This window comes from Mirounga angustirostris, unplaced genomic scaffold (assembly GCF_029215605.1).
Source record: "Mirounga angustirostris isolate CCGP_5_RB_7025 unplaced genomic scaffold, mMirAng1.0.hap1 SCAF_8, whole genome shotgun sequence".
Classification (NCBI taxonomy): domain Eukaryota; kingdom Metazoa; phylum Chordata; class Mammalia; order Carnivora; family Phocidae; genus Mirounga; species Mirounga angustirostris.
Genome location: NW_026991716.1, coordinates 82,903,399 through 82,928,779, shown reverse-complemented (window position 1 = coordinate 82,928,779; position 25,381 = coordinate 82,903,399). Strand labels below are relative to the sequence as shown.

Sequence of the window (25,381 nt, the reverse complement as noted above, 5' to 3'; positions counted from 1 at the left end):
CCCCGCTCCGGCAGGGGCGTGCCGGAAGAGCCGTAGCCCCGCCCACTTCGCGTGGGCGGGGCGTCCTCCCTGTTATGAAGGCACAGGGTTTTGCTGGAAGCCAGGTGGCGAGGTTCTCGCAAAAGGGTGGGATGCAGGAGGGGTCAAGTTAGAAAAGTGCTACTTTCGGTCTTTGTTTGTATTGTAACTAATGTTTCAGGGCACTGATAATCAGATTAACGAATTTTCTTTTTCTTCTGCCCTTTATTTGTTTTTTGGGGAGAGAGCGGGGAGGAGATGTGTCTGTGCCTGCAATTAGTAATATCTCTTCTTCCCTAGTTATTAACAAGGAGCAGTCCATTGGGTATCATGCTAATTTTTACGTGGGCACAGGGCACAGAGTACCTTTTGGGAGACAAGTGGGACACAGTACTGAAGGTAGGTACTCTATTTTTTTGCACAAAGATGACTAATTCGGGTACCAAAAAGGCTGGGCATTGCTTTCATGGTGTTCTAGATTTAGACTGTTATTCTTTCCTATTTCTCCTCTGGGGAAGATTGGCTCCATCAAGCAATGAAGAAATAGAAACATACGATAATGCGTATATATGGCTACGGATGAAATGGAGGAGGCAAAAGACACGTTTATTTTGCTTTACCCTGCATTGATATCAGTAAAAGGTAGGTATTTACTCTGGAGTAAATTTCTTGTCCTCTTTTATTTTTATACCTAACTTTTCACTTTAAAAGAAAAATTTTCATTCCTTTTAACTGCATGCGCTATAGAGTTGGTGAAGGGGAATTGTTCCAGTTCTTTTCCAATCTCAGCCTCTTATTCGGGGTGACTCAAATCCAATGCCACAAAGGTACTTGTCCAGTAAAGTTCCCAACTTTATTTAAAATGCAGAGAACACAGTCACAAAACCTGTTACTAAGTACTGCCACCAAACAGCCACACTGTTTGGCAAAGTGATTGCCAGCCAAGAGGTAGAAGAGCAGAAGTCAAGAAGGTAGCTTGGAAGAGGGTAGGTGGTGTAGTTGCAAAGGGTATCAAGCTTCAGAACAACCAGAAACATTCATTCATATAACAAAGACTTATTGATTCTCTATCCGATACCATGGAGTACATTGGTTGGTAAGGCAGGCATGATCTTGCCATAAACAACTTATAAATCTAATAAAGCAGATTTTTTTTAAAGATTTTATTTATTTATTTGAGAGAGAGAATGAGAGAGAGAGAGAGAGAGCACATGAGGGGGGGAGGGTCAGAGGGAGAAGCAGACTCCCTGCTGAGCAGGGAGCCCAATGTGGGACTTGATCCTGGGACTCCAGGATCATGACCTGAGCCGAAGGCAGTCAATAAAGCAGATTTTTTAAAAAAAGTACTTAGTATAAAGTATAAATGCAGTAGGAAAACTATAGTGTACCATGTGACCACTTGGCATTCAAACTTCTTCCTTACAAATAAGCCTCCATGAGCCCGGATTCTACTTTTTGGCAGCATCAACTACTGCACACCACATGTGAAGTAGTGGCCTAGATACACCAAGCCTTTTCAGGACTCCATATCTTTCTGGAATGCCTGTCTTATTCCTCACAGCACCACGCTCTTATTTATTTTGTAACTTATTCTTCTGTGACGTCCCAGATTAAATAAAACTCTTCAACGAAACCTTTTTAAATTCCTACGATTAGGGGCACCTGGGTGGATCAGTCGTTAAGCGGCTGCCTTCGGCTCAGGTCATGATCCCAGGGTCCTGGGATCAAGCCCCGCATCGGGCTCCCTGCTCAGTGAGAAGCCTGCTTTTCCCTCTCCCCCTCCCCCTGCTTGTGATCCCTCTCTCACTATGTCTCCCTCTGTCAATAAATAAATAAAATCTTTAAAAAAAATAAATTCCTACCATTATTCTGTATGCAGTGTCCCCACAATTCTTTATTCAGTTGTCTATAATAGCAAGCAAAACTGTATTGCAGTTTTTTATTTACTACATCTCTAAATAGTCTGAGCTCCTCAATGCTCCATAGCATGAGTATGACAACTGGTACATAGTGCCTGATATATTTCATATATATTAAATAAATAAGTCAGTGTAAATGTTTTGGTGCAGCATTTTACTTTGGTATAATAATAACATTTACATTTATTCTTTTTTTTTTTTTAAGATTTTATTTATCTGAGAGAGAGAGTGGGCAAGAGAGAGCAGGAGCAAGGGGAGGGGCAGAGGAAGAGGGAGAAGCAGACTCTCTGCTGAGCAGGGAGCTTGATGTGGGGCTCAATCCCAGGACTCCAGGATCATGATCTAAGCTGAAAGCAGACACTTAACTGACTGAGTCACCTAGGTGTCCCCATTTACATTTATTCTTAAAAGGCAATAATTCCTAAAAAAGGAATAATTCATGACTGTATTTTCTAGAGACTAGACTAAAGTGGTAGCCACAAGCAAGATGAAGCTATTTAAATTTTAATTAAAATTAAATAAAATGATACCAACAGTGAACAAGTGGAATTTGAAATTGAAAACACAATGTAGTTTACATTAGCACCCCCCAAAATGAAATACTTAGGCATAAATTTAGCAAAATATCTACAAGATCTATATGAGGAAAACTACAAACTTAGATGAATGAAATCAAAGAAGAACTAAATAAATGGGAAGGTATTCCATGTTCATGGATAGGAAAACCAAGGGGAAAAAATCTCATATTGTCAAGATGTGAGTGCTCAACTTGATCTATGATTCAATGCAATCCCAATCAAAATCCCAAAAAATTATTTGGTGGATATCAACAGACTTATTGTAAAGTTTATATAAAGAGGCAAAATATCCAGAATAGCCAACACAGTATTGAAGGAGAGCAAAGTTGGAGGACTGACACAACCTGACTTTAAGACTTACTATGAAGCTACCCTAATCAAGACAATGTGGTATTGATGAGAGAATAGACAAATATGTCAATGGAACAGAATAGAGGGACCAGAAATAGACCCACATAAATATAGTTGACTAATACTTGACAAAGGAACAAAGGCGATGCAATGGAGAAAAGATAATTTTTCAACCAATAATGCTAGAATAATTGGACATTCACACACACACAGATGAATCTAGATGCACAACTTACAGCTTTTATAAAAATTACATTTGGATTGGGCGCCTGGGTGGCTCAGTTGGTTAAGCGACTGCTTTCGGCTCAGGTCATGACCCTGGAGTCCCTGGATCGAGTCCTGCATCGGGCTCCCTGCTCTGCAGGGAGTCTGCTTCTCCCTCTGACTGTAACCCCTCTCATGTGCTCTCTCTCATTCTCTCTCTCTCAAATAAATAAATAAAATCTTTAAAAAAAAATTACATTTGGATCACAGATCTAAATGTAAAATGCAACTATAAAGCCCCTAGAAGGTAACTAGAGAAAATTTAGATGACTTTGGGTATATCAATGACTTTTTAGATACAATACCAAAGATATAGCACATGAAAGCAAGAATTGATAAGCTGGACTTGATTAAAATTAAAAACTCTTCAAAAGTCAAAGTCAAGAGAACAGAAGACAAGACACAAACTGGGAGAAAATATTTGCAAAAGATATATCTGATAAAGGACTGTTATCGAAATATATGAAGTCTTAAAACTCAACAGTAAGCAAGCAAGGAACCAATTAAAAAATGGCCCAAAGACCTTAACAGACACCTCACCAAAAAAGGTATACAGGCAGCAAAACAACATATAAAAAGATGCTCTGCATCATGTCATTAAAGAAATGCAAACTGAAATGAGATACCATTACACAACTACCAGAATGACCAAAATCCAGAATACTGGCAATGCCAAATGCTGATGAGGACGTGAAGCAACAGGAACTCTCATTTGTTGCTGGTGGGAATGCAAAAAGGTATAGCCACTTTGAAAGGCAGTTTTGTGCTTCCTTACAAAACTAAAAATACTCTTACTCTATAATCTAGCAATTGTACTCTTTACTATTTACCCAAAGGAGTTGAAAACTTATATCCACACCAAAACCTACACACAGATATTTAAGGCATTTTGATTCCTAATTGCCAAAACTTGGAAGCAGCTAAGATTTCCTTCAGTAGGTGAATGGATAAATGAACTGTGATACAGCCAGACAACGGAATATTATTTGGCACTAAAATGAAATGAGCTATCAAGTCCTGAAAAGACATAGAGAAACCTTAAATGCACACTACTAAGTGAAAGAAGCCAATCTGAAAAGGCTACATACTGTATGATTCCAACTCTATGACATTATGGCAAAGGCAAAATTTTGGAGACAGTAAAAAGACCAGTGTTTGCCAGGGGTTAGGGAAGGTGGAGGGATGAACAGGCAGAGCACTGAGGATTTTTAGGGCAGGGAAAATACTCTGTATGATATTATAATGATGGACCTGTCTTACTATGCGCATGTCCACACCAATAGGATGTAGGACACCAAGAGTGAGCCAATGTAAACAATGAATTTTGAGTGATTGTGATGTGTTAATATAAGTTCATAAATTGTAAGAAATGTACAGTCCCTCTCTGGTGCGGGACTTTGATAACAGAGAGGCTATGTGTGGGTGCAAAGATTATATGGGAAATCTCTATACCATCCTTTCAATTTTTCTATGAACCTAAAACTGGCCTTAAAAAATAGTGTTTAAAATATTAAATAAAATTTAAAAGTTAGTCATTCAGTCACAATAGCCACCTTTCAAAGGTGCAATAGCCATATGTGGCTCATAGCTATCTTATGGGAAAGTATAGAAAACCATTCTCACCTTCACCAGAAGTTCTATGGGACAACTTTGATTTAGACCTTTGATAAAGGCACACGTTTGTTCATTCTGAGATCCTAAGACTCAACACAACTATCTACACCAAGCAACCATATATCTTAACTGCAGTATCGGTTATTTTGAAGGGGGAATAAGAATTTGAATGGGGACCGTTTCAAAGTTGGCTAACATTGTGATACAGAGTAGGGGAGCTTTAATTAATCTAATGTATGAATAGGATAATGGTAAACAGTACAAGTGACCACTGAATAAGAGATGAGAGATTCCTTTTAAGAACAAGCTTTATGTAGACTTGGAAAACAGAGCTTCAGTTCTCTAAAAAAAAACTTTCTAACAGCTTGTGTCTACAAATGTAAGTCAAATTTTGACATGTGGGAAGGACTCATGGTCTTTTCAACTATGCTAGGTACATGATTGTGACACCATCCTCAGATTAATTTTAAATCCAAAGGCTAAAAAAATATTCTAACATTTGTAATGTGGATTGACAGTTTCTTTGATGATATAAGATGTGATACTGTAAAGTCCTTCCAAGATAAGCTTTTCTTTTAATAAAATTTGAAGCATTTCCACCTGTTTACTAGAAAATAAGAAAATTTGAAGTAATTTCTCCAACTCACCTAGGAAAATAAACCTAAACAACTGCAAAATGTGTATTGTCAAACAAGTCATTGCAGAGAAATTACAAAGACCTTGTGTTAATTACATCACTGATATTATCTTATTGTAGTTAGGGACTTAACAATTACCTTAATACCACCACCAAAAATGGCAGTAAAATCTTATACATAAAAAGCATCAATGCCTTAGGAAACCACTTAGGTGGAAGAAAAGCAAAATGGTCGGAAAAAAGATGAAACTGAAGAACTAGGAATAAAGGAAGCAAGAAGGTATAGGGGATAGAATAGTTAATAACTCTACAGAGTCAAAAATAGTGAAAATAAATGCAAGCCCATTAGCTAGTAGAGCAAAGAGGTTATGACTTTTAAGAGAAGAATTTTTTTTCTGCTATGATAGCAATGGAAGTCAGATTGCAGGATACCTCATGAGCAAATGTGAATAATTGGAGCAAGAACAAAGAGAGAGCTGATCAGATGTTGAATGAATAGAAGATAAGTCAGTGAAAAGAGAGATTATGATGATGTTGAAGAGGTAGGCAGCAATCACTCAAGAATCACAGAATCACAGCATTTTAGGGCAGGAAAGACTCTTCAGATCATTCATGCTAATATCCACCCACAGTAATAATTTTTCTGCAAGGCCCTGGCAGATTATGTACTTTTTGCTTGACCACTTAAAGTGATGAAGTATTCCCTTTTTTGCAAAGTACGTTAATCCATTTTGGGACAGATTTAACAGTTAGAAATTCCTTCCTTATGCTAAAGCAAGATCTGTTTCTTTGTAGCTTCCATATTCTTCCCTTGGGTCCACAGAATGACTCTAATGTATCTTTCCCATGACAACCCTCCAGATATTCAACATGTCCCTCCTGTTTTCATTCTCCAAGTTAAGCATCTCAGATCCTTCGATTATATCTCCTGACAGAATTTCCAGACCTCTAGATATCCTGGCCCCCCTCTCTTATTGAACTCTAGTTTGCCAATATCCACTTTAGAAAGTGATGCCCAGAGGAATTTAGTATTTTGCACATAGTCTGACTAGAGCAGATAACAGTGAGATTAATTTCCCTAGATGTTAGAATTCTGTTAATTGGACTCTTGGCTTAAATAGAGCTGGTAAGGCACTGTATCTGACTAAATTGCTATCAAACTAGGTTTAGTCAACTCTGTACCTGAAAAAATTAATTTCACCTTGTTAGCATTGATTCATTGATTCATTGATTCATTCATTATTTCAACAAATAGTATTTGAGGTGCCTTGAGGATGCCAAGAAGAATAAACTGTTCTAACCAATCGAGATTATTTCAGAAATTAAGTATCATTCAACGTTGTTCTTTCTGCCATCACTTGTCATCTGTAAATTTTTAAAATATAATTAAGTTTTTATTTAAGTTAATAACGAAATTGATTAAGAGAGAAACAAGGATATATGCTGTGATAAGCTGATGACACTGGTATGTTAGGATCCTAGATTCAAAAAATCTTAGAGCTAGAGGGGACTTTAGGGACATCTAAAAGTCTGATTCATTTATTTTATAAAGTAGAGTTAACATGTACCTTTGTGTGTGATTGTCTTAAATACCATATTTCTCCTTTTGTTTAAGGGGAAAGTAAGGAATGACAGCTTTTATGGAATAAAAAATAAAAATTTTATGGAATTCCAGAATTCAGATTTATCAGTCTTAGAGGGAGCAAATTTTTCAAGACTTACTCTTAAAGAACTCATGCTGTTTGATAATAATCACTGTTTTCTTTATCAAAATCCTACAAAAAGCCATCTATTTGCAAACTTATTTTAGAATATTTTTCCTTTCCTATATTTTTCTTTTTCTTCTCATTCCAAGATGAGGTTTAAAATTCTTTTTTGATATTTGTAGGTTTCATTGGGGGATAAGAGAGCAAATTTCTGCTCATTGTGACTTTTCATCTTTATCAGTAAAGCAATAACAGGAATCCCTTCTGGTTCACATCAGTTTATCATTGGCACATAATTTTTGCAGCCTGATCTGTGGAGTCAAATGCATGTAAATACTTTATAAGCTATAAAATTATCTATATATTTATGCCCCCCATTACTCCTCACTACTGTTGTGACTATATTGTCAGGATTTCATTTTAGAGGCATATTTTTTGTGAAAATTGTTCTGCAAATATATATATTTATTCCCCAAACACGAAGTATTCTTTTGTTTCCAAGGGAACAAATTCCATATGAGTTTTGTACCCCCTCCCCAACCAGTTTCTTCACAGTGCTGTATTTAGAGCCAGAATTATTAGCTCCAGGCATCACTTGCTTTCCTGTGTACACTTTTCCAGAGTGTAACTGCCAGGCAAAATGACAAAAAAGCAAACTCGCAAAGAAACAAGTTAGTGTTCTTGTCAGTGCTCGGGCGTTGTTCTCAAAAGAGCTGAAATTCTATTTTATCAACAAAATGTGATGTTAAGGAATGTATTGGCAGTTTGTGTCACGGCTAAGGCAGTGGTGTGTCGAATGGAACGTAGTGTTAATAGTCACAGGGACACTTTCTAAAGAAATATATAGTATCTATGTTTCCTGCCAAACAAGGAAAAAGTCACACTAGCTCAAATCTTCAGGAATGACTTGTGTCTTTCTTCTTCTTCTTCTTGGTACGTTGACCACTTTCGCCCACTTTGCCCACCTCTAACACCTCACCTCTGGCAACCGACTAATCTGTTCTCTGTATCTGAGTTTGTTTTATTTTAGATTCCACATTTAAGTGAAATCATAGAGGTTTTGTCTTTCTCTGTCTGGTGTCTTTCTTCTTTGTCTCTTGCTCCTTCTCCTCTCTTGATTTTCTCCTCTTCCTCTTCTTCCTCCATGTGTTAGTCATTAATTGCACCAACAAGATGATATGCTGTAAAGAAATTGAGGACTTGTAGCAGATGCCTCATTATAGGGGTGGCACAGACCCCCTGAAAGATGTGTAACATCTGGAAGTTGTTAAGGGACACAGCTGGCATCCCTCATCTCCACCTTTTAAAATTCCATTCTGAGGAGATTGTTTCTGAAAGTAAGTTCTGGTCAAGCTCCGGAAAGTGCCAAGATCAACGAGGGTAGTTGGCATCTATCCTAGTTCATGTACAAGGTAAAAATGTCTCCAGATACACAGATGTGCACGGTCTATGTTATGACAAATCTTTAAGGCAATTCTTATGTTCTCTTAATATATTTCTTTGAATCTTAAAATCTGTGTTCATATTTTAAGCAGATTGAGTTTGTTTATGAGAGAGATATTATTGCTGATACCTGTTATTCATCATAGTAATTACATTCCCATGTAATTTTTACATGGATGAAACACTTAATGTCTTGCTTATATCTGTTTGACCATAGCAGTTCCAACTGATTTCATTTGGTCAGCAAATACACGGCACAGAAGCTCGCAATCTTCCTTTTAGTACTCATGGTAGGCCACTAATCAATTATGGCATTTGTCTTGCAAAGCCTGGAAATGCCTGAGAATCCTTCTCAAACAGTGTTCCAGCCAACTGCTAACAATATATCAGAGTTGGCATGTGCTATGAAATATATTCCCCATTCTAGAGCAAGGCCATGCCTCTGAGAAATATCCCAATGTAAAAAGACCTCTGGGCAGTGGTATCAGAAATATAAAGATCACCCAGGGAGTATGTCAATACCTCTCTGAATGGGGAATTGCACCAGGAGAATCAGATACAGATCCCAGTTTCTTGGGAGCCAATTCTGGTTTGGACTTAAAGTAAATGTAGACTGGAAACAAAAAGAGAAAACATACTTTGGGGCTGTATCTATAAATCTATAAACAGTCTGTGTGGTCGTCACTCAGATTCTTGAGCAGTTTTTTTGTATTTCACAGTGGTGCTTAATTGTGATATCATAGATGTTTCTGGGACTAATGATCCAAAGTAGTGAAAGGGGACACATTTGTTTTCGGTTTTGTTTTACCACAGCATAGAGGAAGGAGCTTCTACAAAGAGGGAGTTCATTCTTTTCCTAGTGGTTCTCACTGTTTGGTCTTAGGAAACTTTTGTGGCCTTCAACATTCCAAGGATCTCTCAAACAGCTTTTGTATATGGGTTCTATCTATTAATATTTACTGTGTTAAAATTAAAACTGAAATAAACTAAAATAGTTGTTGAAAATGACTACAGTAAAATGACTGTTAACAAAAATAATACTTTTTTTTGTAAAATTAATCTGTAGAACAAAAAATTTAGTGAGGGGATGGCATTGTTTTACATTTTTCCAAATCTTTTTAACATTTGGCTTGTTAAAAGAAAATTCAGAGAACTTTATTTGATATGAATATTTTATTGAGCAAGAAACAAACTATTCATAAGCAGGGAGACTTCAAAACTAAATGTGGTGGAAGGGTGGCTTTCAGTGGTTACAGCTCAGTTTATAAAGCATGAATGAGGAAGTGCATTGTTTTCTGTTGTGATTTGTTACTAGAAATTCACATTCTTTTTAGGGTAGTAGCACTCTATATACTGATTTGTTTGCCTATCTGCTTACTTGATTGGCTAGGAAGCTATAAAGTCATGCTGATAGGAAGAAAGCATAGTTTTATTTAAGGTCAGAATCAGCATTTCTGGGAATCAGGACAATTTTAAACTTTGGTTGCATGACTATAAATGTTTGGTGTTTGGGTATGTTCAGACTATGTCCTTCATTTTGAGGCTTAATAGAAGCTTCTTAATTCAATTTGTTATGATTTCCCATATCATGTAGTCTCTGGAAAACTTCACTGCATACTCATGAAAAAATATGTGTGAAAAAGACAAATAATATTTGACTTAATACCATTTTGAAAATAGTTTTGACCTCACAGACCCCTTGAAAGATTTTAGGGACATCAGAGATTCCTGACTGATCCTTTCAGGACTGATGATTCAACCCTTTCTGTGATGACTGCTGACCTGATGTAGAATGAATGTATAAAGTCTCTTGCTAGGGCTGTTCCTTGGCATTTCATCATTTAAAAGTAGCAGACCTGTGGAAACAACATAATCAACTGAGATAATCCATTCAACTAAATGTTTATTAAAGAGATTTTCATAACTTTTACAATATTTACATTCATAATTTAGAGAAAGTATACCCCCCAATATAAGTAAACATAGAAAGTCAAGATCTGGGGAAAAACAATGTAAGCATTTAGGCCATATAGCTCTATAAAGTTGGCTCATTCATTTATTTAATACATATTTATTGAACACCTATACTGGGCATAGGGGATGCATGAAGGACCTTCATTTGTTGTTACCTTCATTTGAGCTTACATTCTAGTTGTATGACTTGCACCCCAAATATGGCTTTTAAGCAAACCAAAACCAAAATCAAAATAAACACATATGTCAATTACAGGATTAACATTGGCCAAAAAGTGAAGAGGGACCCTCAGGGGAAGCAAAGATTTTTGAAGATGTACTATAGTAAATAGTTTTCCTACAGTAAATGTCACAATGGACTTTGTGAAGCTCTTTATTATAACCTCCATTGATGAAAGCTGAGGACATGAGAACAAAATGGAGCTGAGAGTATCACAGAAACTTCTTTCTGTGAAACAAACATTATCATCCATTTGTTGTCCATCTTAGAAGATGGTGACTCTAAAATGAAATTACTTTTCTTTTTTATATCTGCGTTTTCATAGTACAAGCCTCTACTGGTCCATTAGAGCTGTGGTACTGCCTCCTAGAAATTAGTCCCAAAGTTCCACCTTACAGCAAGAGGGCCAAGAAATGTCGAGAAACACAGGCTATTTGATGGGAAGTAAATGTTTGATACAGCTGGTACTTTGAAAGAATATTTCTTTAGATGGAAGGTTGTTTGTTTTTGTTTTTTCCAGAATGGGAAAGAACGGTCGTGTTACAGAGTTGAATTGTGTTTCCCCCAAATTTATATGTGGAAGTCCTAAGCCCAGCACCTCAGAATGTGACTGTTTTTGGAGATAGGGTCCTTAAAGAGGTAACTAAGGTACAGTGAGGTCATTAGGGTAGGCCTTAATCCAATATGACTGGAGTCCTCATAAGGAAGAAAATTAGGACACAGAAATGTATGGAGGGAAAATCATGTGAGGAGAGAGAGGACAGCCATCTACAAGCCAAGGAGAGAGGCCTCGGAAACCAAGCCTGCCCCCACCTTGATCTCAGATGTCTAGCTTCTGGAATTGTGGGAAAATAAATTTCTGTTTTTGAGACTACCCAATCTGTGGTACTTTGTTCTATCAGCCCTAGCAAACTAACGGTGTGAGTGTATGATGAGGGGAAGGAACCACTGAAGGGAAAGTAATCAAAGATGAGAGAAAGGGAGGAGGCAGCAGAAGGGTGGGAATCAGGGGGAGAAAATCCCGTGTGGCAGAAAAGTATGAGATAAAATCACAGATAGATTGTGTGTGGTCATTTGAAAAATAGCATCAAAAGAGATCCATGTCAATTTCCTGGAATTGATGAATATTACTTTATTTTTTAAAAAGGTTTATTTATTTTTTTGAGAGAGAGAGAGAGAGAAAGCCCACCTGTGTGGGGAGGGGTAGAGGGAAAGAATCTCAAGCAGACTCCCCACTGAGCTCGGAGATCAGACCATGACCCTGAGATCACGACCTGAGCCAAAACCAAGAGTCAGAGTCTCAACCAATTGAGCCACCCAGGCGCCCATATGAATATTACTTTATATGACAAAAGATGTGATAAAGTTAGGTCTCTTTAGAGGAAAAGTTTATCTTGGATTACTTGAGTGGGCCCTAACCATAAACATGTGTGTCCTTATAAGAGAGAGGCACACAGAAAGGGAGAAGGTAATGTGATGTAACCTCAAGCTGAGGAACGCCTGTAGCCACCGGAGGCGGGATGAGGAAAGGAGAGAATATATTTCTGGTGTTTAAGCCACCAAATTTGTGGTAATTTCTTACAGCAGTCACAGAAAACTAATAAAAGATGGACTAAGCTTGGATATCACAAAGGAAATTTCTTCCTTTTAGACATGAAATACAAAAGTAGAGTTGTTTATACACTACTTATCTTGGAGGTGGTGAAGAAGTTGACGTAATTAAGACTGTCCATTTTGCAAGTACTAATGCCTCACAAACTTATTTAATTTTTTTATTTGGTAGAAACCCCAGAGTTTAGTCTGAACCCCAAAGATAATAGAAAGCATTGAGATTTAAAAAAATTTTTTGCCAACAACCTTTTATCAAAAAATAGTAAAGTTTCTTATTTTACTTCATGAAGTATTTCGTTATAATTAAAAAAAATCAGACAGGAAACAAAGGGTCAGTAATGAAAAACCCGACTCCTCAAGATAGGCATGTTTTACAAGTAAAGTTAGAAATTTCCAATTGCTTTTCCTGAGGTCAAAACAACATTCATAACAAGTTTGCTTCTTTAAAATTCTGTAACAGTACAATGTTCTAGATTGTGATATACTGCAACATAACAAAATCTAATGGATTTTCCTCATGAAAATCTATAAAATTGCTTTGATTGAACACTGCTTCAGAACCTGGTAAATACATTGTTTATCTAAAATCTTGTATGTGTTATCATGCTTATTCTGGCAGGTGGGTGGGGGAAATTTGGGTGAATGTTTGTTGTTAGCAGAAGGATGAATTAGTTTTGCAGTATGAGTTGGCATCCCATAAAATCCATTCACAAAATAGTTGCTTACTGGAGTTTTTCATCATTATGGCTGAGAAAGAGGCACATCTGTGCTCCTTGCAATATGAGACATTCATCTTTCGAGCAAATGATACACACTAGAATCGATTGGGATATAAGAGAAAAAAGATTCAGTACATAGTTCTACTTGAGACCTTGATTCCAACACTAGAGACAGAATTGAGATTCAGCCCTATAGCTACACCATGAAAAGCCACATAACCATATGGAGGCTTCACACATTTCACTTCTATCTATGATGGCTTTCTTTTGAGTAATTTCGTAGAGAAAAAAGAAACACGTTGGGGCGCCTGGGTGGCTCAGTCATTAAGCGTCTGCCTTCGGCTCAGGTCATGATCCTGGGGTCCTGGGATCATGCCTGCTTCTCCCTTTCCATCTGCTCCTCCCCTGCTCGTACTCAATCTCTCTCTCTCAAATAAATAAATAAAATCTTTTTAAAAAAAGAAACATGCTTAGAAGTCCTTAAAGTATTACTAATTATTTGTTTAGCTTGGTTTCAGAAATCTGATATGTTGCTATCTTAAACATATATGAAATTCTCAAACACCAGCAACCTGTCTTATAAGTTACCTTGGTATAGGGACATTGTCTTTCATTTTTGTACTCACATATTTATATAGCACAGTGCCTCAAAATGAAATATTAAATTGTCACATTATACATTGATTATTACAGTAGTCGCTTACCTGTTTTACCAATTTCAGTTTACATTTCTACAACATATTTATATTAAAAACATAATTATTTTAAAAGCATGGCTCATGCCACACATGCTTTTAAAAATACTTAATGGCTCTGCATTGGTCAAAGCAAGGAAGTACAGACTCCTAAAAACCTCCTGAAATAACCCTATACACTCTGTCCCTAATTTACTGCCCCAGCTGTATCCTAATCTTCCTCAGCACCCTTAATGAAGGCTGGTATCCAGCCACATGCCACGCTGTTGTCCTTCTCAAAATCCACAGGATTCCTGCAGAGCTCTGAATATTTGCACCTAATAGTTGGTATTTCTGAAAGGCCCTTTCCTCTCTTCTTTATCCCTGGCCATGTAATTTTCTCCCTCCTGTGCTCTAATAGCCTTTATCTGCTCTCCTCTTGAATAATAGAAGGACCTTAGAAAACTTTAATTTTTTCCACTTAGATAATTTTAAAACTTTATTCCATTATTTTATTCTCCAAATTAGTCAAAGGCATAACATTTTTTTTTTCCCTCTGAATTTCATCTTCCATCTACTCCTTCTTTCTTGGTTCAAATTCCTTCATTATGAGATAGATCCATTAATAATACTCTGGCAAATAGCCATCAGTAGTAAAACTATCATAGTCTTTATTTGTTCATCAGCAAATCCCATTTGATCTTCAAAGTGGCTGCAGAATCTGACCACTTTTACAACGTTTCCCACCATCATCCTAGTCCTCTTCAAATGGGTGTTGGGAACATCTTGCTACCTGATAATTCTGCTTCTACTCTTGTCCTCTCGGTAAATATTGCTAATTACCTCCCAAAGATCCATTCTCTCCTCTTTTGTTAAAAATCGTATCCTATTATATTGGAGTGATGTAGTAGTGAGCTAAAAAAATGACAATTCCTTACCTCTCTTGCAAATGAAGTGGTTGAGGAGGTGTTAGAGTTGTCTCTGGGTGAAGCTTTGGGGAAAGCTCTCCTTTGAAGGAGCTGATAAATCTGGGAAGAACACTCTTTTTGTATTGCTTCTTCCTACATTTTAATGCCTATCATGTGAAAGTGGTAGCAAGAATTACAGCAAAGTCTAAAAAGTAAATCCAGGAGAATTACTGAGACTTTGGTACTGATATCTTTGAGTAATAGAGTCTATATTAGCAATCTCCTAATTGATACAATTTAAGACTACTGCCCACATCGCAGCCAGGGAAATATTTTGAAAATGTTGGTTTGTAAGAGAAAACATAAAGAAACCTTTTTTTATCTTTGGAGTAGATAAAAATTCTTTATACATTATCCTCAAAAATACTAACCAAAAAGGAAAAACATGACAAATTTAAGTACATTAAAATTAAAAACTTTCATCAAAGGATAACAATAGAAGACGCAGGGTGGTAGAAAATAGTTTCAACATATATATCTGACACAGAGTTTATATGCAAGAAATATAAAGGACTTCTACAAATCAGTAAGAAAAAATACTACAACCCAACAGGAAAATGAGCAAAAGACTTAATAGGTACTTCACAAAAGAGAGTATCTAAATTACAATTAAACATACGAAATGAATATTACTCAGCCATCAGAAAAGATGAATATCCAACTTTTACATCAACATGGATGGGACTGGAGGAGATTATGCTAAGTGAAATAAGTCAAGCAGAGAAAGTCAATTATCATATGGTTTCACTTATTTGTGGAACATAAGGAATAACATGGAGGACATTAGGAGAAAGAAGGGAAAAATGGGCGGGGGGAATTGGAGGGAGAGATGAACCATGAGAGACTATGGGCCTGAGAAAGAAACAGGGTTTTAGAGGGGAGGGGGGAGGGGGGATGGGTTAGCCCGGTGATGGGTATTAAGGAGGGCACGTACTGCATGGAGCACTGGGTGTTATACGAAAACAATGGATCGTGGATCACTACATCAAAAACTAATGATGGATTGTATGGTGACTAACATAACACAATAAAATTAAAAAAAAATAAACATACGAAATGTACTAATGTGCTCAACCTCATTAATTATTAGGAGATTGCTAATGACATGAAATGTAAACTAAAGTAATGATAAAACAATATACATCCACCAGAATAGCTAAAACTAAGACTGATGGTACCAAGTGTTGATGTGTATGTGAAACACAGCTGGTGGAAATATAAGTAGATACAACAATTTAGAAACACTGATTGGCTTATCTACTAATGCTGAACATAATGAATATCTTATGCACTAATAGTTTTACTCCAAGGTAAAATTCAATAGAAATGCATATGTATTGTAGTAGGCTGAGTAATGCCCCCTTAAGAATGTCCACATCTTAATCCTCAGAACCTGTGTTGCCTTACATGACAAAGAGACTTGGCAGCTGTGATTAAATTAAGGCTATTGAGATGGGGAGATTATCCTTGATTATCTGGGTGGGCCTGATGTAATTGCAGGGGTCCTTATAAAAGGGTTGCAAGAGGAGTCAGAGAGAAGGCAAAGAGTGGAGTGATGCAGTTATAAGCCAGTGAATGCCAGCAGCCTCTGAAAGACCAAGGGGCAAGGCATCGAATTCCCCTGGAGACTCCAGAAGGAAGCAGACCTGCTGACATCCTTATTCTTATCCCATGCACTTCATTTCAAACTTCTGGACTCAGAACTGTGAGAGCAGAAACTTTATTTTCATTAATACCATGATACTATGTCTAGATAATGTAAGTGCCCAATAACAATCCTTGGGGGAAAAAAATGTGTGAATGCAAATGTCTTTATTTCACTCTTACTTTGATGGGTAAGTTATCATGGTTTAGAATTCTAGGTTGACAGTTACTTTCTTTCAGCACGTTAAAGAGTTTTCTGACTTCTCTCTTATCTTTCAATTCTTTCCTTTGCAACTTCAACTGGATGTTCTAGCCTCTGTGTCTCTGTATTACATGGATGGAGGTTTCTGTGATTTGTCCTGCACAACCAACCACTCAGACCTGCACATACGCAGGCAGGCTAAGGAATGTTGTTTATGAGACTTGTGCTGCATAAGTGACCTCAGGAGCCTGATTAGTTGACATAAGCTGGCCTCCAGGTTAGAATTGGCCCTTCTGGTCTGGAATCCAAGAGTTATAAATTTTGCCTTACATCCCCTCCAGCTCCAGGCTGAGCTGGCCACATGGAAGGGAATCTGGGAAAGGAGGCAAGCAGAAGTAGCCCAGACTCCTTGAATATGTAGACACGATAACATAGGAATGCAGCTCGCTCCAAACTGCACATAGGCAAACAAATGTTTAACTTCAGACCCCATCATTTGCCCTATAAATACAGCCCTTGTGGGAATGGTCAGCTGAAAGTCTCACCAGAGGGGAGGACGCTCCACCCAGCCTTCTCAATTGGGACCCCAGCCTGGCTGTCTCCATGGGGCTTCCCCAGTTGATGAGGTTGGATGTTGAAAGTAACCCAATTTTATGTAACTTTGTCTTATTCTCCTTTACTGCTTACTATTGCCCTCATCTATGTGCAGATTTCCCTTTTCTTCTTTCTGTTTCCATTAGATTTTTATAATATCAGTTAGGAATTTTTCTCCTTTGAAACCGAGAGTACAGCTGCATGAATCTTTTCTTTAGAACCATCTCTAAACTTCTTCATTGTATCCATCTCTTTATTTCCTTATGCTGTTCTCCGGGTAGTTTGCTTAAATCTATATCAAGTTGATTAATCCTTTCTGTTTAACTCATCTATGTAAAGTGCACACCTTGTAAGGATAAATCTCAATGAATCATTACAAAATAAACATACCAAACATACTCTGTAACCACCACCTAGGTCAATAAGTAGAATTTTGTCAGCACCCAGAAACCCCCTATCCCAATCACTATGACCTTCTTCCTACCTAGAGGTAACTGTTATTCCTTTAATATTTCTGTTAGTGGAATTTACTGAGAACATCAGGGGGTCTACTGACAACTGATTCTCTTGTTTTAGTCTGCGAATATCCTAATTCCGCAAAGACATTTTTATTGATTATAGAATTTTAAGTTGTCAGTTATTTTCTTTTGGCACTTTGAAAATACAATTTATTGTCTTCTGTCTTCTATTATTTTTATCAAAAAGTCAATAATGAGTCATATTATGGATCCCATCAAGCTAGTCTCTTTGCTTTTCTTATAACCAATTTTATGATTTTGTTATTTTTCTTCGTTTTTCATTGATTTCACTATGATGTGCTTACATGTAGCTTTCTTTGTATTTATCGTTTTTGGGTTTTCTTTATTTTTTTCATTTTTTAAAAAAAGACTTTATTTATAGGGCGCCTGGGTGGCTCAGTCAGTTAAGCGTCTGCCTTTGGCTCAGGTCATGATCCCAGGGTTCTGGGATCAAGTCCCAGATAGGACTCCCTGCTCAGTGGGGAGCCTGCTTCTCCCTCTGCCTGCCGCTCCCCCTGCTTGTGCTCTCTCTTGTTCTCTCTCTCTGACAAATAAATAAAATCTTTAAAAGAAAAAGGTTTTATTTATTTATTTTAGAGAGCGAGAACATGAGCAAGCAGGGGGAGGGGCAGAGGGAGAGGGAAAGAGAGAATCTCAAGCAGATTCTGCATTGAGTGCGGAGCCAGATGTGGAGCTCAATCCCAGGACCCTGAGATCATGATCTGAGCCGAAATCAAGAGTCTGCCACTTTAGAGACTGAGCTACGTAAGTACTCCTCATTTTTGCATTTTCTAATGCTACCTGAATCTATGGCTTGATCTCTTTTGCAAGTTTTAAAAAATCCACAGCCATACTCTCTTCAACTATTTTCTGCCCCATTTTTCTCTCCTCTTCTTCTGAGACTTGAATTACACATCTGTTCAAACTTTCACTGTATCACCTATGACTCTTCTATGTAATTTTGTCTATTTTTCCTTCCTTTTATTTCTCTACCTAATTCTGTACATTTTCTTCCAACCTATTTTCCAGGTGACTTATTCTTTTTTCATCTGCGACTAATTTACTGTAAGCCCATATATTGAGTTATTAATATTCAGTCATTACATTTTCTTCATATTTAGAATTTTCATTTGATTCCTTTTTATAATTTATACTTGTCTGCCAATATTAACAATTTTATCTTTTAATTCCTTAAAAATATTAAAATCTGTTTCCAATAGTTCTATTATTTGGATTTCCTGTTTGTCTGTTTCTGTTATCTGTTTCTCCCTTGGTTGTGATCATGTTGTCTTGTCTCCCTATATCTTGTTTATTTTTAAATGTGAATGGCATATTTAATGCAAAGTAATATAACTAATTTAGGGGTATGATGATGTTATTTCCCATCAGAGAGGATTCATATTTTCTTTTGGTAAATGGCTACAAATTTCAGATCATCTTAATTCAATCACAATTTGAGATGATTCTTATCTGGGCTTCAGTTCTTATAAAAAGTCTGTCTTGTAATGATAAACCCTCATTCCTAGGGTGTATTTCTTAATTAATGATCCCAAACTCAAGTCCAAGATGTTTGTCATAACCCTTGTCTTGGGCAGGCAGTGGACTCCAGTTTTTGTTCCCTTGGCACCATGAATCTGTTCAAAATCCTACTAAGTTCCTGATTCTCTGATGCCTCTGATATAAGCATGTACATGTAATTCTTTCAGATGCTTCTGGTATAAGCATGTACATTAAGAAAAAGTGACCCCAGATGCAGACCTCTTCTGTCTTCTTTCTTTCTTCCCCTAGATCTATGTCTTTTTATTTATCCCTGCTTCTTTAACCCTCAAATGGATTCAAGCAGATTTAAAAAAATATCTTGCCAGCTTTAATAGTTTTTCTTAGCATTCGGGTTGATCTGATTTACTTTGCTACAATTACTGAAAATGAAAATCAGGCACAATTACTAGGTTTTTCATTTATATAAGTTCTATTTTATTCTTTTAAAATTTGCCTGTCCCTTTCTATAGTCTTCTCTTAGTATGTCTCACATTCCTTTCATATATCTTTATTTTATTTTAAATATGGTCATTTTATAGTATCTACTCAATAACTACATTGTTAGAAGTTTTGGAGGATATAATCTGTTGTTTACTGTGGGTTTTTAAAAAAGAGAGCTCTGTGTTTGCATACTAGATTTCTTTTTTTTTTTTTTAAAAGATTTCTTTATTTATTTTATAGAGGAAGGGAGAGAGAACACGCATATGAGTGGGGGAGGAACAGAGGGAGAGAATCTTCAAGCAGACTCCCTGCTGAGTGTGGAGCCTGACCCAGGGCTCCATCCCACAACCCATGAGATCATGACCTGAGCTGAAACCAAGAGTCAGATGCCTAACTGACTGAGCCACCCAGACATCCCTAGATTTATTTCTTAATGGTTGTGTGACCTTAGGCATTTTGCCTAAATTTTTAAGGCTAAATTTCCTTCATCTCTTTGAAATGGAAATCGTGTTCAATATAATTCCCATAGTTGGTTGTACAAGGTCTATTTTTGTTTTTATCTGTTTAGTTAATATAAAGGTGAGGAAATTTGGACTATTTTTTTCTCTCTAACAAAATAAGTAATAAATGTTTTGTTTTGTAGGTCTAGAAGACTTTGTATTTTGGAGCTCCCTGTAATCATAATGATTCAGTCTGACATTACCTTGACAGATAGGGCTTCAGTCTTACTGCTAGAGAAATCTGAGAATTTTTGCTTCTAGCACTATGGAGGGCTAGATCTCCTACTACAAAATGTGCTGGACATAATGCCAAAACTTTTTAAAATTTATAAGGGAATTCCTCATTGTCCAAAAATAAAGAAAAAGCAGAAATCTGATGTGGTAACCCAACACTGGGTTTGTGGCTGCATGAAGGTCTTTTCTGATACAAACAGGCCTGTGTTTTCATGGCTCAATAATACCTTGTACCTGTGCAAAGTGATTCCAATAGTCAGTTCCTTCAAAAGGATATTTTTTCAGTAAAATGTTAAGTTAGAAAAGAAAATCTTCCTATCAACAAAGATACATGACCAGGTCACTTGTTCATCCTTGGTTCTGGTTCTGGGTAGGGCAAAAAGAAAGAATTTCTTAAGGATTCCTAAATATAACACTGACCTCCTGTGGAATTGTTATTCAGATGTATATAATCCCAATCCTAGAAATTAGAATAATGTGGCCATGGGTATCTGGCAGAAGCACATAAAATTTCTCTCCAGAAAAGTCCACATTTAACTCCGATCCCATCATTATTTCCATAGATTTAGATTACGTAAGCTCAAAATTCAGAATTATAAAACACCTAAGCAACAAGCCATCATGAGTGAGAATCAGTATGAAAAACAATAGAATTTGAACTTTGGTACAGCATCAATGGGAGTTTTTGTTTTGCTTTGTTTCATTCTTCATTAAGATGGGATAGGCTTAAGTATGTTTCTTTTTTTTTTAAAGATTTTATTTATTTATTTGAGACAGAGAGAATGAGATACAGAGAGCATGAGAGGGAGGAGGGTCAGAGGGAGAAGCAGACTCCCTGCCGAGCAGGGAGCCCGATGCGGGACTCGATCCTGGGACTCCAGGATCATGACCTGAGCCGAAGGCAGTTGCTTAACCAACTGAGCCACCCAGGCGCCCCAACTTAAGTATGTTTCTAAGTCAATATCAAAAACAGATTTAAATGGAAGAGTCAGGGGAAATAGTTAACAGAAATCCTGAGCACACCAGGACAGAGAACAGAGGTTGAAGGAAGAGGGCCCATTCATGCCCTGAGGAAGGGAAGCTGAGGTTGAAATATGAATTAAACAGGGACAAGACCTTGACTGATGTGTGGTTCAATTTTCTCAATGTAATAGGAAGACTAAAGGAGGTGAGAGTGAGTAGTGGAATTGGAAGCTTGAGGTCATGGGTAAAAGTTTAGATTTTGCCTGGAGGACAGGAAGATGAACAAGAGAAGAGCTGATGATCAGTGTTGAGTGCCTGAATGTGGACATGAAAATTTGAGCCATATTCATTTTGTGAGATTGTGGCATTTTCTGCCAGGTGTGGAAAGATGGAGAAGTTGTAAAAACCAGTTACAACCAAAGGCATATTTAGAGCAAGAGCAAATGAGTAACTGCAATTCTTGCATCAAGAAAAATATGAAATTCTATTGAATATTCAAATTCCAAGAAGGAAGGAATTGTGTATAGGAATTTTGAAAGCTTTTGTTGAAGTTGAAGTGATTATAAATTTTAAAGTTTTGATGCTAGAAAGAGTAAACATTAGCTCTCCAGAACATTTATTTACATGAACAGATACTGGACAAATGAACTCTTGCTGAATTTCTTTATTTTTACCTGACTATATTGATTGCCACAAATTCTAAATTGTTTTTTCTCTTTGCAAACATGGAACAACAACAACAACAACAAATCAACCTTTAAACTCTTTTAAACAATATTCAGAAACTGGTTAGCTACTATGCATGTTAAGCTTGAAATCTTGACAGCCAAAGAACAAGTACATGTATGCATTTTAAGTGATTTCCTCCATCATCATTTTAATGCTACTGGAATCATCCACTCTGTTAGGTGCTCTAATCATTTATTGATTTTTGGGTAACTAGCATGGCAGCAGCAACAAAAGCCTTACCACATTTCTGTCTAGAATTTTTGCTGTATCACAGCACCTGCTGTGAGGAAAATTAAGTATAGATGAGAGATCCTTGTTGATTTTACTCCCAGCAGGTTCCACGTGAAAAAAACCACAAAACTTTGGTCCAGGACATCCTGAAACAAGAGAAAAATAAAGAGAAATGAAGGGGATCTGAAACAATAAAAGGTAAAATAAGGTGAAAAAGTGAACAAGGTAAGACATAATTTTTAAGAATTGTGAAATTCAGAGGCTGAGAAGAAAGGGTATCCCCAGTATTTGATTGGGGAGAGAGCGAGGCCTGGGAAGTGCCCATCGTCAGAGGAAGTCAGGAGTTGGTCTGATTCCAGGGCTCTTGGCCTCTCACACAGTTCTTTGGCAAGTGAGTATCCTCTGGAGGCTGCTAATGGCTGAGTACCCCTCAGGGGGAGTTTATGAAGAGCATTAGGTAACATAGAGCCTTGTTTAACTTAGTTGCTACATTCCATTTTGCTACTAAAGATTTCATAAGTTGCCAGTATTTTCTCTTTGTTATTTTAACATTGTACTGTTTGTTTGGGAAGACAGAATTAGAATGAGGTGTATTTTAGGCCTGACTAAAATAAGATCAGGGCCAAGAAACTTCTCACCAAATGTCTCATTGACTCATTATTTTGACTTAGCCTAGGAAGCTCAAGGAAGCTGCTGTTTCCAAACCACCTAGCTGTTACATGCTACTGTCCTGACAGCACGCTGCTTCAGCCCATCTACGCCCTGTTTCTGTTTCTGCCTTGGGAAAAGGACGCGCCCAATGTGGAGTAACTGAAAATCAACAGAAACATGCTCATTGAAAATATGGTTAAGGGAAGTAAGTTTTTTATTTATGAATGTGACAAAGGTAACAGCTTCTTACAAAAAAATAGTGCTATAAAATAAAAACAGTCCAAAGAGAAAATAAAATAAGAATCTCAGTGTTTAACTTCACACCATAAAGCCCTAATGCTTTATTTTATAGGAAATCCTCTTAGGTCTTCATCCAGAGGCCACCTGATTATCTACTTTTTTAAAATTTACAAATGGCACATGGGATAGGTAGATCTAGATATTGCTGAGAAATCCACTCCACTGCAGACTCCATGAGGACAGAGACCATATTTATCTTACGCAATTTTGGATTTCTAGTGTGTGCATATGCTTACCATACAGTAGCAGCACAATAAATATTTGTTGAATAAATGAATAAATGAAAATTAGTTAGGGTGATCAGGAAATCTAGATCTTTCCCATTACCCAGATGTGTGCTATATCCCGAGATACCTGAAAAATCTCAGTTGTGATGCTAACAGTCTTGCCTTTTAGAAATAATTGGAATGGAAAATGTTTCACTTTTTTCCTGAGGCCTGTTAGTTTTGTGTTGAATGATCTAAAATGTAAAATTTATAACTGAGAATATTGGCAACTACTTAGATTGAAAACAAGCTATCTTCAAAATAGTGACCTCCAGGTAGAAAATTGATATACTTTTATTAGCTTCTTAAGCCAGGCTTATTTTTAATGTACCTTGCATGTCTAAAACATATACTTTCTCAAACTTAACTCTAAGTTATGATGCATATAACCTAAATATTGCCTCAACTAAGAAATTTTTGATCAAAGGAACAAGCAACTTATTACCTTAATTCAGTGTAAGGGAGCTGGTGCCTCAGTTAAAATTTCCTGTTTTGTCCTTTTATAGAAGTAAAGCTTAGTTCTGTGAGGGCATTAATGATAGATTTTTTTTTTAAAGTTTTTTTAATCTAAAATTTCTGTTTCCTGAAAGTTCCTTTTTGCAGGATGTGTTGCTGTTCTCTGTCCTTCATCCTGGGCCCTTCCCTCAACAGTCTGGTGGTCCCTGACTGTCTGCTCACATTTCAGAGTGAGACCCAAGTAGGTGACAGGAAGCCCTCTCTGCATGTATGTGGACTGGACTATGGCCTGGTGGGCTTCTCTGTAGCCTAATCCAGCCAGGTAGTTTCACTGCAGAGCAGTAGTCATAAGGGATCTGTTAGGGCTTTCCTCTAGGGATGTCACCCCAAGAAAGAAATCCCCCAATCTCCTGCTTTTGAGTTATGGATTATTGAAACTGGATTGCCAGTTTTCTCCAAGCCCAGAAGTAGAAGGGTATTTGGGTTTCATCATTTATAATGTAGTACTTGATATGCAAAAGCTTTTTATCTTGATGATGTCCCAATAGTTCATTTTTGCCCTTGCTTCCCTTGCTTTTGGTGATGCGTCTAGTTAGAAGTTGCTGCAGGGGAGATTGAAGAGGTTGCTGCCTGTGTTCTCCTCAAGGATTTTGTTGGATTCCTGTCTCACATTTAGGTCTTTCATCCATTTTGAGTCTATCTTTGTGTGTGGTGTAAGGAAATGGTCCAGTTTCATTCTTCTGCGTGTGGCTGTCCAATTTTCCTAACACCAGAGAAAGAGAATTATCGTATAACCTCACTCATATGTGGAATTTGAGAAACAAGGCAGAGGATCATAGGGGAAGGGAGGGAAAAATGAAACAAGACAAAACCAGAGAGAGAGACAAACCATAAGAGACTCTTAATCTCAGGAAACAAACTGAGGGTTGCTGGAGGGGAGGAGGGTGGGAGGGATAGGGTGGTTGGGTGATGGACACTGGGGAGGGAATGTACTATGGTGAGCACTGTGAATTGTGTAAGACTGATGAATCACAGGCCTGTACCCCTGAAATAAATAATACATTATATGTTAAAAAAAAAACCAACCAAAAAAACAAACAAACAAAAATGTTGTACCTGACTAACACAATCTGTGGAATCAGCCCCACCATCTTTGTGGAAGTGACATATAGATGAGAACCCGAAGGTTAATTCGGGTCCTTGAACAGGTATATTGTTTGATAACTTTAAAGATTTGAGGTGTTACCAAAACCCAATGGGCAAATAGAGGTAGGTTGGAGCAGAAGTGATTGACAGGGGGCAGATTGTGTAAGTTGTTAGAGGCCATATTTAGAATTCTGGATTGATTCTAGGTATAATGAGAAGCCATATAAAGATGTTAAGGAGAGTGGCATGGTTAATACTGGGTTTCTAATAA

The 25,381-nt window shown here is 37.2% G+C and overlaps 1 long non-coding RNA gene across 1 annotated transcript; it reads left to right on the top strand.

Moving 5' to 3' along the window:
• Positions 1-90: 90 nt before the first annotated feature.
• On the top strand, positions 91-24,875 carry LOC123837046 (uncharacterized). The gene is made up of 4 exons (XR_006789139.3): positions 91-417; positions 537-660; positions 22,393-22,489; positions 22,963-24,875. It is a non-coding gene; the product is annotated as an uncharacterized LOC123837046 (long non-coding RNA).
• The last annotated feature ends 506 nt before the right edge of the window (positions 24,876-25,381 follow it).